Source organism: Pagrus major, chromosome 17 (genome assembly GCF_040436345.1).
Source record: "Pagrus major chromosome 17, Pma_NU_1.0".
Taxonomy (NCBI): Eukaryota; Metazoa; Chordata; class Actinopteri; order Spariformes; family Sparidae; genus Pagrus; species Pagrus major.
Window position 1 is genome coordinate 25,740,680 of NC_133231.1, and position 13,042 is coordinate 25,753,721.

The window sequence follows — 13,042 nt, forward strand, 5'->3', positions numbered from 1 at the left end:
TCCTCTTTGACAGCACATCAAATATCTCTGGGTTGTGGACAAAACGAGACATTGACAACGTCATCTTGGGCTTTGGGAAACACTGAACAACATTTTTTTTTTACCATTTAAGGAGATTTTATTGACCAAACAACTGATCCACAGATTAATCGATAATGAAAATAATCAGTTGCAGCCCTACTGCGGACAACCTCTAAGATGCACTGTTGTACTAACTTCAAACAAAATGAATATATCTGTAGTAGATGAGAGCTGGTCCACACACCCTTTATATAAACAGAGTTGTGAGGAGTCTCAACCTGAATCTGAAGCACAGACTGCAAAACGACAATACAAAAAGCCATTAAGGCCTGCGAGCTCAAGACAAATCGTGTGTTGTGCAACTCTCACAAAAGAATATGCAGGAAAATAAACACTACAGGCTGGCACATGACTGCTTCCTGTGTCTCTTCAGGGAAGACGAACACAAGAACGGGGATTTTGTGTTTATGTGCATGTGTGTGGTTAATCACCAGAAACTGACAACAACGCAGTCTTTGCCAGGGGCCACCCGTACGCATCCACATGTGGCAGACGGGAACAAAGTTCTCAGTGTATTCACTTTTTTAAAGCAGCGCAAATGTCGACCGTGTCTGATAGGTTTCAGGGAGTCGACTCCTTCTGACAAGACAACTACACAGAGAGGGGGAGGCAGACGGGGGGACAGAGAGGGGGAGACAGAGAGCGGGAGGCAGAGAGGGGGAGGCAGAGAGGGGGAGGCGGTGTTCTCTCATGTCAAAACTTCCTAAAACAAAATCCCCAAACTGAAAAGAAGTATATGTACTTTCTTTGTTCCATTCATGCCTGCTAAAATTTGCATTCGTTAATGCAGTTCTTCAAACACAGTGCAGTCTACACGTGAAGAAAGAGAAAGGTGTGTACAGAAAAAGTGTGTGTGTGTGTGTGTGTGTGTGTGTGTGTGTGTGTGTGTGTGTGTGTGTGTGTGTGTGTGTGTGTGTGTGTGTGTGTGTGTGTGTGTGTGTGTGTGTGTGTGTGTGTCCACAGTCCGCAGACAAAAGAGGCATATGAAACAGCCCTTGTTCCTCCCTTCATGATTAGCTGATGAATCATCAGAGTGTGAGTCAGGCGCCTGCTGCCTATTTATCTTTGTTTTTAGTTTATAAGCTACTTTCACTGCTACTGAGTGATATTATCAGCAGTGATTAGGAGCGGTACCAGGATACAGAGGTGCCACTTCACATTTTATTTTCCATATTTACACGTCTGTAAAACAAGAGTACACGTGAACGCAGGACCGACGATAACGAACGCTACTGATAAAAAGGATGGTAACTATGCCGACTATCAGTTTCATGTTTCTAAACTTATCTTTATTTTCATCCATGTGTACAATCCCAAATAAATGACCCTTAAAGTATGTAACCTTGCTGAGCCTGCAGGGACTAAAATAACTTTCCTTTCCCTTTTAAAACAGGTTTAACTGCATTGCCTCAACACTTCTGGTTTAAGTATACAAGATATCTCAGAGACTTCTGCCAATAAGCACTGACACTCTGCACATTATGTGGCGCTGCACATTAATCGTAATTCTTAACTTGGCAATTCACACATCATTCTGATTGGAACAGTGTCTCAATTTGCAGTTTAATTCTCATTTGCATCAACAAGAAACCTCCCCGGTGGATCACAGCTCTCACTTATGCTCCAACAGATTGTGTTCTAGCCTCCACTCCAGCGAGGCACAGCTCTCTCTCTCTCCAGCTGCACTCAGTTACAATGAAAACTCCATGAGCGGAAAACTGAGAGCGCTGCTAATGTTAGCTGTACGCTAAACAAGACCCATGTGGAGTTTATGAGGCTGCGATGAGTTTTTGGTCAGCATTCTTTAGCTTGTGCTAGCCTATGAGGAAAACAGGATTTGATGCTTGGAGTATAACCAAGTTGTGGTTGTGGGACGGGCCCGAGGACTCGGCGCTCTCACGCAAAGTGGACTGGCATCGAATACAGACATAAAGGAAACACAGAGCTCACTGCTGAGTATACAAGAGACAAAAAGGATTGTTTTGCATCAGGACAATTCAGTGTCAGGTGAGCTGTGAAACACTGAAAATGACACTGCCTTTGTTTTCCTGTGATTGTCTACACTTGGGCACTCTGTGTACTGTTCTCTGTGGCAAACCACACCCGTTTGGCAACAAGTTAAAAAAAAACATGCCAACTTGATGAGTGTACGTGTGAGTGAAGAAATGGTATCAAAAAGAAGGAAACCGGCATTTTAGTTCCGTATAACAAACACATTAACTGTAGCAGAGCAGTGCGCTACTCACAAAATACATGAGATAATTAATCTAATCATCATCTCCAATCATTTCACCAAAGAACAATAAAAGGCGACAGTGTTGTGTAGAGCATTTTAGTACTCATCAATCCCAGAAAGCAGTCGAACAGTCGATTAATCGCAGGAGATTTATTCAATGTTCTTCACCCAACAATGATGATTAATTCTTGTAAATAAGGTCTCAAACACAACCAGAAAGGCACTCAGTAGAGCACATACCTCCGCCGAGGCCCAACAGTCCGTATCGCTTTCAATTCTAAACCACTTATAACAGCTTAACCATTATCTAAGATCAGCAGATTTAGGATCCACATCAAATCGTTCTCACTCATAGATACCAGCCACCTTAATATGCCTGATCAAGATCCACGAATTTCCCCTGAGAAATTAACTAAAATGTCAAAAGAAATGCCCTGCCTCGCAATGTTAAAGAAAGTGAGAAAAAAAATCCTGGGTCTGCACCAAAAGTTAATGGGGTCTATTCTGGGCTAAGATCCATCCACCAAGATCCATCCACAAATCTGTTCAGTAGTTTTTGTGTAATCCTGCTGACAAACCAACAAACTGAAAACTTACCTTGGTGGAGGTAACCAGTAAAGGGTTAACTAGTTCTGTAACTCTCTGCCTATTAAAATCAGTCAGCCTTCATCATTAGCATCCTCTGCTCTCTTAAAACCTTCTCTTACACTGTAGAAAGGCATGTATGAGTTCTTAAATAGGCATTTTCATGCCATGTCACATTTTTAAACTTTATTCTACCCCATGTTTTATAATCCTTGTGTGGTTTTACTCCATTTTTATATCTTGCTTTTCCTTTTCTGTGAAGCACTTTGCAACCTTGTTTACAAAGCTGCTGTATAAATCAAGTTTATTATAAATTATATTATATTATCTACTGTAGGCGGGACCGACCTGGGGTATCTGATTGGACTGAACCCCCATGACTGCAACAACGCAACTGCTTTCTTGCAGGGACAGCGGGAGTCTTTCCTTCTATAAATATCGGAAATTCTTTTAATTTAACACCACATTACATAGAAAATGATTGTTTAAACAAACACATGTTCAATAACGACTAAAGTTACGTCCAGCTTCTGTTGTACTATGATTCCATTTTATACTGAACTGTGCTAGAAATCTACAAACGACTAGTCTACAAAGACGCACAGTGTCGACTAGACTAAGCTTTGATGGTTAACTAGTCGTTTATTCTGTGCAACCCCTCGAGCTGTAACTGATGAAGAACCACATCAAGATGCAAAAACTTGGCTCCTAATCACATCTCCTCAGTCCCAATAAACAAGAGCAACAGTTAATGCAGAACATGTGAGACGCAGTTGAAAGAGCTCCTTCACAAACTCACTGCCCTGTTTATATTATATAGTAAAGCTGCTCCTAACATCCAAGTCAGCTTCAATTTATTTCACAGTAAATGAGCTTTTAGCAGATCTGGAAACGGAGCAATTGTTACATAACTAACCAGATGGGACGGGAACGGTTGAGTTTACAGTGCACCCACCTTTCCCACTCTCCAATGGGATGGGTCCTTGGGCAGAAAGAGCGAGCAAGCGACAGAAAGAAAGACACAGAGAGAGAGAGAGAGAGAGACTCTGTGGAGTCCCACCATCTTAGAGTAATTTACCCTGTCCATGTGCGAGTGAGTCATCGAGGGCTTGGCAGCCTCTGAACGTTCTATGGAAACTGTAATTCTGTAAACTACACACACACAGACACACACTCACTCACTCACACACACACATAGCACAGCAGCCTGCCAGAACCTTCGTTCTGTACCAAGTTCTGGTACGCTGAAGTCCAAAACCAACTCTCTCATTACTCGTACGCCAATAAACCCTACAGAACGGCTCCACACAGCAGCCATCCAGCACATTTACAGGCCACATCTGTTTTCCATCGCTAAGTATTCTGTCAGGGGCTAAGAGAACAAATAGTCACCAGACAACCAGCCATACTCTCACCAGGCCTTATAGCACCCACTGACTTCACCTATAGGATATCTGTTCACAGACAGAACCGCCTACAGAATAACTTTAACTGTATGAGAATAACTTTAACTGTATGATAAATGTAACAAGTATGAGCTGAGTCATGTTACTGAAATATTACTCAACTACAGGTAAATGTAGTGGTAGTAAGAGTGGTAAGTGGAGTTACTTTTTAACCGTTGATGCATTATCAATAGCAGGTGGTTTCCATTATTCTAAATTTCTCCTGACTCCTGCTCTGTTCTGCTCAGTGGTCATGGTCACTTCTCCAAACTTGTTCCTGCTGCACAGTTTTGTGGTTTTTGTCCGTCTGTCAGGGTTTTCATGAGCCCGTTTGTGATTGGATAGCCTTATTGGCTACAAAAATGCAGATGAAAGGTTTAGGTATCAGTATTCAATTGTGACTTTAAAAGTAACTAAGTAGTAAAGTATAAGTAAAATTACAGACTTGGAAAAAACACCCCCAAAAAGTGACTTAATTACAGTTTGAGTGGCTGTATTAGTTTCTTCCACCCCTGGCTTTCTGTATTTAGTTTTTATGTTTTTTTAGCTTATTTCATTTTTGCTTTTCTGTTTTACTTGGTTTTATAAAGCACTTTGTTTAGAAAGGTGCTCTATAAATAAAGTTTATAATTGTTATTTAATTTATTTTATATTATTGTTATTAATACCTTGACGTTTTAAATGTACTATATCAGAAGGAAAAGGCAAATATATAAATAAAATAAAATAAATAATCGTTTCTCGAGCTGAGACTGTGAGTCGATCGACAGTAAACTTATCTGATATTATTTTCATAATTAATCTTTAAAAAGCCACATATTCCCTGTCCTCAATTTCTTAAATGTGAAGCTGGATTTTTCATTTTTATATGATTACAAAATTGAATCTCTTTGGGTTTTGGACTTTTTTGGACAAAGCAAATAATCTGAAGACAACCTGAGGCTAAAGGACAATGTGATGCAATTGTTCATTATTTTCCAACATTTTAAGGACAAAACAATCAGCTAATGGAGAAAAAACAAAATCAGCAGATTAATTGGTAATGAGAGTAATCATCATCTGCAGCTGTAATCTGTTCATATTGACTTTTAGCTTCCTTCTGTCTCACAATATGGAACAAAACACACGCAATACAATTTTCATGCAATCACTTTTTTAGCTTTCAGTATTTGTGGCTGAACAGCTGCTGTTGCTTTGTAAAGAAAAGTGAATGTATCTTTTTAACATGATATAGGTATAAATTATTTATGACTCTTTTTGTACTTTTGAACAAGTTATTCAATATGGAGGAGCGTCTTCAGTGTTGGACAGGGCACTTCAGAGAGCGATCCAATTTACATCGCCGCTGGATCAAACCCAGAATCACGGGCTCTTCTATGAGCTCTTATCTGCCCTGGCATGACTCAATGTGACAGACAATTGTCTGCTGTCACATAATACAAGCTGAGCTCATCGTAGGGGAACACAGGGTTTCCCCCCCGAGGCAGCCAGAAGAACGGAGCAGAATGTGATCAAACGGCATGAGAAAAGACGCACAGTGGCGCGATGAAATCTGCCGCTGGTGGTGGATGGTGGCGGATGGTGGCTTGCCGCTTGTTTTCTGGCCTCGGGGTGCAGGGCTCATGATGATACTGAGCTTGAATTTAATCCACAATGTGCCGATTACCTGGAGAATTAATCTGAGAGTTTGTTTAATTTTGTCAAATTCTGCTCCAGATTTAAACGCGAGAAGGCTGCCAGTGTCGATGAGGCCAACGCGGCCGAGAAAGGAGCAGACATTTTGATTGATGTCATGACAGGAGAATGGGTGTAATTAACAACAGTAATGAAGGAGGCTCCAGGCTCCTGGTGTTGTGCATGCTGGCTCACTAGCATGACTACAAGGAATGAAGCCATTGTTAATTTAATTACTTCTACCTGTGCCTTTCCTGATATGACAATGCTGTGAAAAAGCTCTATTGGTGCAATGATTATTGAAGCAGAAGGATGCAGTCAATTATGAATTAAGTGGTCAGACGCTGAGCTTTCATAAATGAGTGTTAAACCATTAAATACCTGTAAGTGTGTCCGCATTTGAACAAAGATATACCGGGATTATACGAAGCTTGCAATCTTAATTTTTCATCCCACTAATTACACTGACCTAATAACAGCACGTTATGGTCGTAAATTTTTTACTAAGTCTGCATAATCAGTCTTTTAGATGTTGGAAGCAGGGTGCACAGTATAATGTGCCATAGATTAGGCTTGGATGTTATTTTCAAACATTAACACACAATATTTTTTACTGTTTTCTCGTAGAGTTGAATCAAGAAATCAAGTAAAGGAGACCTATCATTTTTTGTTTTTGTCCTTGCTTGTAAAAAGGTCTTGAAAGTTAAAAAAGGTCAACATCTGGACCGACAGAAGCTCCTCTCTCCCACAGAAAACACTGCTCCTGAAACGCCTCGCCCAGTAGTCCCGCCTATAATTCCGTGACTTTGTGACATCACACAACGTCACAATGTCACACATTCGTATAATTTATGCTTAGTGGCTAGTTTGGCACATACAAATTAATTTAGCACAGCTGTCCAGTTATTGTTAGCAGTGCTGGCTCGGGCGTGTGTGAGCAGACCAATCAGAGGAGACTGGGTATTCAGGAGGAGGGGCCTTAAAGAGACAGGAGCTAAAACAGAGTGTTTCAGACAGAGGGGGAATACAGAGCTGCAGCACTGGACAGTATGAGAAAACAGATCTGTTTTTTGAGGATTAAAGCATGTAAACCTGTTTTAGTAGTAACCCAAAATAATATCTCCTTTAATCGTTCACTGTTTTTTATTGTTTTTAGTCGCTTTCTTGGAAAACTCCCAAATATTTTCTTTGGTTCAAGTTTCTTAAATGTGAAGTTTTACTGCTTTTTTTTTTCGACTGTTGGTGGCAATCTAAAGACATCATCTTGGATTTTTAAAAATTGTGATGTGTGTTTTTTAATATTACCTGACATTTTATAGAGCAAGTGATTACTTGAAAAGATATTCTTCTCATTTATCAATAGTGAAAACAACAGTTCAGTACAGTCATGGGGTTTCCATGCCATTAAATAGCTCAGGTGCGGCACCCAGACTGTCTTGGGAACCACCTAAGTGAATGAGTGTAATCATAATATGACTTTTCCCAGATCTAGTGGTTGTAGTTAGTCCCCAGTGGACTTCTTTGGCATGTTTTATAATTTATTCAGCTTTTTGGGTGTTGTTTATTTATCTGCTGTAGCTTTTCCAATTTTATTTTGTACACAAATATAATTACGGTCCAAAATGATGTGGAATTGCATATTTTTTTATTGAAAAAAGGTAAGAACGAAGTAACTGGGTGTGCATTACTTTGTTTGTTTGCCGGAGTTTCCCAAATATTTTTCACACTTCAGTCTGTTGTTATGTGCATCAAACTGATTTCCTATTCAGTATAATGACAGCCCCTTGGCAGATCTGGTCTGAGAGTACACAGTCGGATGTATTTTCTCAAATCGCTTAGGGAAAAAGAAACACGGCATAATGATGTTCTGTTGCCACCAGACTAGTGAAAGAAAGCTTCACTTTAAGCAGCAACAGTGGAGGCATCTGAAAGGCTGAACTGGCCGATCAGAAGTGGAGTACAGGCTCCCTCTTGTCCATTTTAGGAAGAGACTTTCAAACATCTGATCTCAACATACTTGACATGAGCAGCTTGAATGAGTCCTCCTGTTATTCATAACAACGGCCAGTAATAGCATGGATGTTTAATGTGTCACCTAAATGTGTATTGTGTTACGCATCTAAAGTTTCCCTCTGAATAAATATAGAAACTGTGACTAATGTTAGACCACAAGTTGTGACGTCATATTCTAAAACCTCTGCATCATGCGCTCCCCCTTTTACTTCCCCTTTTTACTCACAAAGCACAGGTTGGCAACATAATAGGAGTCTCTGTTTATCATTTTGTATGCGTTGCCAGAGGTGACAGAAGTACTAACACTTGTACTTAAGTAAAAGAAGAGAAATGCCAAACTAACTTTTTTGTCCACCAGCCAACTGGCGTCTGAACGTCCACATTTTACCAGCCACTCAACAGATTACCACTGTTTTTTGGCCGGTGAGTGAAACAAATCTACCAGCCAACTGAATATTTTACCAGCATTTGGCTGGTGGCTGGTGCTAATTTTGAGTCCTGGTTACAAGTCCTGCATGTATTTTCTTTTTTAAAAGGGTAACTCCACCAGTCTTACACATTAAAATGTGTTTATAGGTCTTGAGGAGTACTACTGCATATGTGAAAAAGTAGTATGAAGCCTTTGGTGGCTCCAGAGGAAGCTACATGAAATCTGATAAATTGCCTCCAGCGATGTGTAGCTACAAGAAGTGGTAGTAGGTAGCTAGCTACTTTCACCGTTTGTGACTACTCTCAGAGTTGTCGGACAAAATGGAAACACTTTTGGCAGTTTTTTGGCGTCAGTTAATGATGAATTTGACTGCCATTTTTTTATGTTTATACAGATATTGGAATACTATTGTTATTGTAAATTATTTTGGCCATGATTATCGGGTATTGAAAATCTGATATTTTACATCCTCACGTATTTGTTGATTGTATTCTGCCGTTTGAAAATGTAAACGCTCAGGTAAAGTACTTGAGTTAATGTAATGTTACTTTCCACCACTGTGCGTCGTTTTGTATGTTTCCTTAGTAGCATAAATGTCAGTGCTTACTGTGCAGCTCTGAAATGACAATAGAAATATGTGATGTGTTGCAGGATGCAAATTAAGTAAAAGGTCAGAACGCAGCTTTACATTTAAATGGGCCATCATGAGGAAATGTTGCTCATGGGGACACATGGGGACACTTCACAGGGACTGGTGAGGGATTATATGCAACGCAAATGGATAAATGCTCTCATACAGCACAATGGGGCCTATTCTACACAGGCTATACTGTACACAGTGGTAGAAAATATTACAAAACAAGGAAATGTGAATGTGCTGTGTGATAAGTGCACTTCCTGCTGTTTCCTCGGATTACTGTGAATGCCTCAAGTTGGCATCAAGACTGCACATCAGTCCGTGAACACAGTATAAGAACATGTTCAGTTCAGCACGAGATCTTTGTATTGTTCTCTCATTTCAGGTTGCAGGACATGTTCTGCCACGTTGTGTCTACAGCACCACTTTTACTTAATCTGTTTTTGAAAAAAGTGTTCCAACAGACAAATGCTATGTCTACCTGCTGCCACACCCAAAACCACAGTGTGCCGACAGGTGGGGCAGACTCAGACCTGGTGAATCCCTGCTTTTATATATTCAAAGTAGATCTGATCTGGGCTCGGCTGTTTATTTTTCAACCTTGACGGTTTAAGGTCATCCTCATCAGACAACCTTTGATGAAAAGGAGATCAACGTTTAGTATTTTACAATTATAAAAGGGGTGTTGGCTTTTGATTTCAGACACTGTGTGCAGCAGGTATACAAAAGGTTTGTACACCACGGATTAGGGCTGGGACATCTGGTCTTAAAATGATATTGGGATATTTTTATATCTTAATATTCTCAAATCTCCTCAAAAGCATCTTACAAATGCTAGGACAAGGTGAAAAAATCATATATTCTGAGTTTTTGTCCAAATATCTCGATATCTGGACTATTTTGTAGGGACGACTAATGGTACTTTCACAAAATAATCAGAATAACAATATAACATTGTGATAATATTGATTAATATCAGTATAGTTAACCAAAGCTGCTACCAATGATTATTATTATTGATTCACCACTCCATTATCAAATCATTAGGACCAATAAATATTTCTTATGTCCCAAGTTGATACAACTTGTTTTTTCCAGTCTTGTGTCAAAAACACAACAATATTTGGTTTAATATCATAGAACGCTACAAAAACAGCAAATATTTACATTTGAGAATCTGAAAGCAGTGGGGTTTTTTTATTTATTTTCGATTATCACAATAATTGCTGATTAATTGTTTCAGCTCTACAGTTTGAACATGAGCACGTTTAAAAAAAACAAACAAAAAAAAACAGACAAAGCCAACTGATCTTCCTGGGTGGAGCTTTAAGAAAAAGGAGTTCAAGAGCGACTCCTGCCAGTGACACTGATGAGCCAGTTCTCCCACACAGGCTCATGTTTCACAGCCAGCGGCACAGCTGGAGGTGAGACTGGGCACGAGACACCAGACAGACGCACTATTTCAGTATTAAGGAGAGATGACTAAACAAGGCCTCGACAAACCTGTGAACACAGTTCTGTAGCTCCTGCTGTTGCTCAGGGGCTCAAATCTTCTGTTTTCTGACCTGTTTTTTTTCCTCTCAAGAAGCATACCTGGCTCCCAGCTTTGGGTTTAGACTTCCTTTTACAGCACCGCATTCCACCCACACCTGCTTTTGTCTACAGTTTTGAATTATTTACAAGTCAAATAGCGCTGTAGGGAGAATGGTTGGCTTTCTGGCCCAACAGCTTGAGGTTCTGCCTCAGGGGAGGGGGGGAGCATGTGTTTGTTGTAGTAGTTATGCATACAAAGATGTGTGTGTGAGTGTGTGTGTGTGTGAAGAGAAGCAGTGTCATGCCTTTGGGCTGAACAGGTGTGTCCGGTCAACTGAACTGCAGTGACAGTTCCACCTGCTGCTGTACGTTCTGTCAAACTTTAGAGGGAACAACCGAAGACATTAACATAAAGTCAACATGTTGTGAGACGTGGCTGTCCGGTGTTTGTTGCGTCGCCGTCTGCTGCTGTCGCCACGTGAAGCTCAGCTCAGCGGCCCGTCAGTGTGTATTAATAAAACTGACTTCCCGTTACAGCGACTCCACAGTCAGCCCATTCCAGAGGCCATGAAAAACCTCTGAGTCACCACCCCGTCACACGGCCCAGCCAAGACTCCCAGGGCGCCATGGCAACCAAACACCAAACACGCAGTGTAAAGTGTGGCAGATAAAGCCGGCCCGGGCTGGACTGAGTGATCCTTTTCCACCACACATGCGTCAAAGAGGATCCGCTTCCTTTTTAAAACAATACAGCTGCAGGAGCCGTTGCTACGTTTCTGGTCGAGGAGCCGGAGAATTACAAGAAGCACAGTAACAAAATTTAATAATACTGTTCTCTCAACACGTGGCCTTTTATCCAGAGTCAACATCCTCATCCACCTACAGTTAGAGCTAATCTACAAACCGTTGATTGATGAGCTTGGGACAAAGCTGACGCCACAATGAAGGTCAACATCTGTCTGCAGTGCACAATAAAGGCACACTACCTCTGAGTTTTTACATTTATATTCATCTTTCTACAAGCTGCAGTGACCCTCTGAGTTTTGCATACGTTCACATGGACATGCTTCACATTTCTGACAGTGATGTCAGCTCAGTGAAAAGACAACACAATGGTGCTAACTGGGGGAAAGGACTCCCTGCAATGTGTGTTCCTATTGTCCTAAGGCTGTCACGATGGCAAGCTCAATAATACTTTCCATACCTCGGCAAAACAAAGCGACAAAAATGTCATTTTTAATTTGAAAATGAAACTGTTTTATTTCATAGTTTCGGTACTTTCAGTACTATTGGATGTCTACCGTATGGCCATAAGCCTTACTGAAAGGCATGTGTTGAATGTTTGTAGCTCTATAGTCGGTCTCCTCTTCTCTCTAGAAAGAGAATATCTGTGAAACAAGTGGTCCCTGTAAAAGGAGCACATGTAGTCTGACAAGTACGTAAATGCACTTTGTGAGTATATCTAGCGGTTTAATTTTCTCATTTTTGCCAAGACGTTGACACATTCCTCGACAGCCACCTCTGGCTGAGCCCTACGGCAGCAGACTGATCTGCAGACATCCACCTGCGGAGCTGAAATCACAGCTGAGGATATCCACAAACTCAGACAGACTTCTGGCTCAGGCATCTTCTTAAAAAAAAGATGGTAGCAATAATATAAACACACACCATTACCTGCTGTTAACTCGCAGTGAACAATGCCTGGAGTCAATCATTAAATACACACACCTTCAGTTCAGGTGAGATCTCAGGGACTTTTATGTGACTTTCCCTGCGTTAAATATTAACTTCAATGATGCAATCAACTCCTATTAGATATGATAAAGGTATCATGTTTAAGACATCAGTGATTTTTCTTTGTTTACAATGAATAGATATGATTTTTACAGTGTTGTTACAGCTCAACGTGTTTATCGATCGATGATCTGTGCTCGCCAAGTAAAACTTTCATTATCTGAGTGCTGCGTCAGTTATCTCTCAGAGCTTTAAGCAGCCGAGTTGTGTCAAACACATGAATGAAAGACATCCTGTCATTAGGGCGGTGATAATTCTACCTTAACCGGTGAGGCTGTGTGTTAAAGGTGGAGCCCGTTTGGCTGAAGGTGTGTGATTTCCAACACCCCTGGGCTTAAAGTGACATAACTGTACTAACTAACTGACGAGTCATACAAACTAAACCACCAGGAATGTCTTCTACAGTGTTAATGACAGGTATGGCTCAACAACTGCATTCCTGGTGGAAAATTAAGGTGTTGCACAGTCTCAGTGGTGCTGAACAACAGCAGGTGTGAACTGAAGGCATGGCAGCACAAAAGGTAAAATTACAGCATTCTGATCCGCATGTTCAGATGTTTTGACTGCAGCGCCGCCTTAAACACAGCTATGAGATCTCAGGAAACACGTTAAGA

The 13,042-nt window shown here is 40.8% G+C and overlaps 1 protein-coding gene across 1 annotated transcript in view; it reads right to left on the minus strand.

The window, feature by feature from the left end:
• Window positions 1–13,042, minus strand: part of lmna (lamin A) — a 44,131-nt gene that overhangs the window by 22,065 nt on the left and 9,024 nt on the right. The gene's annotated exons all lie outside the window — the stretch shown is intronic.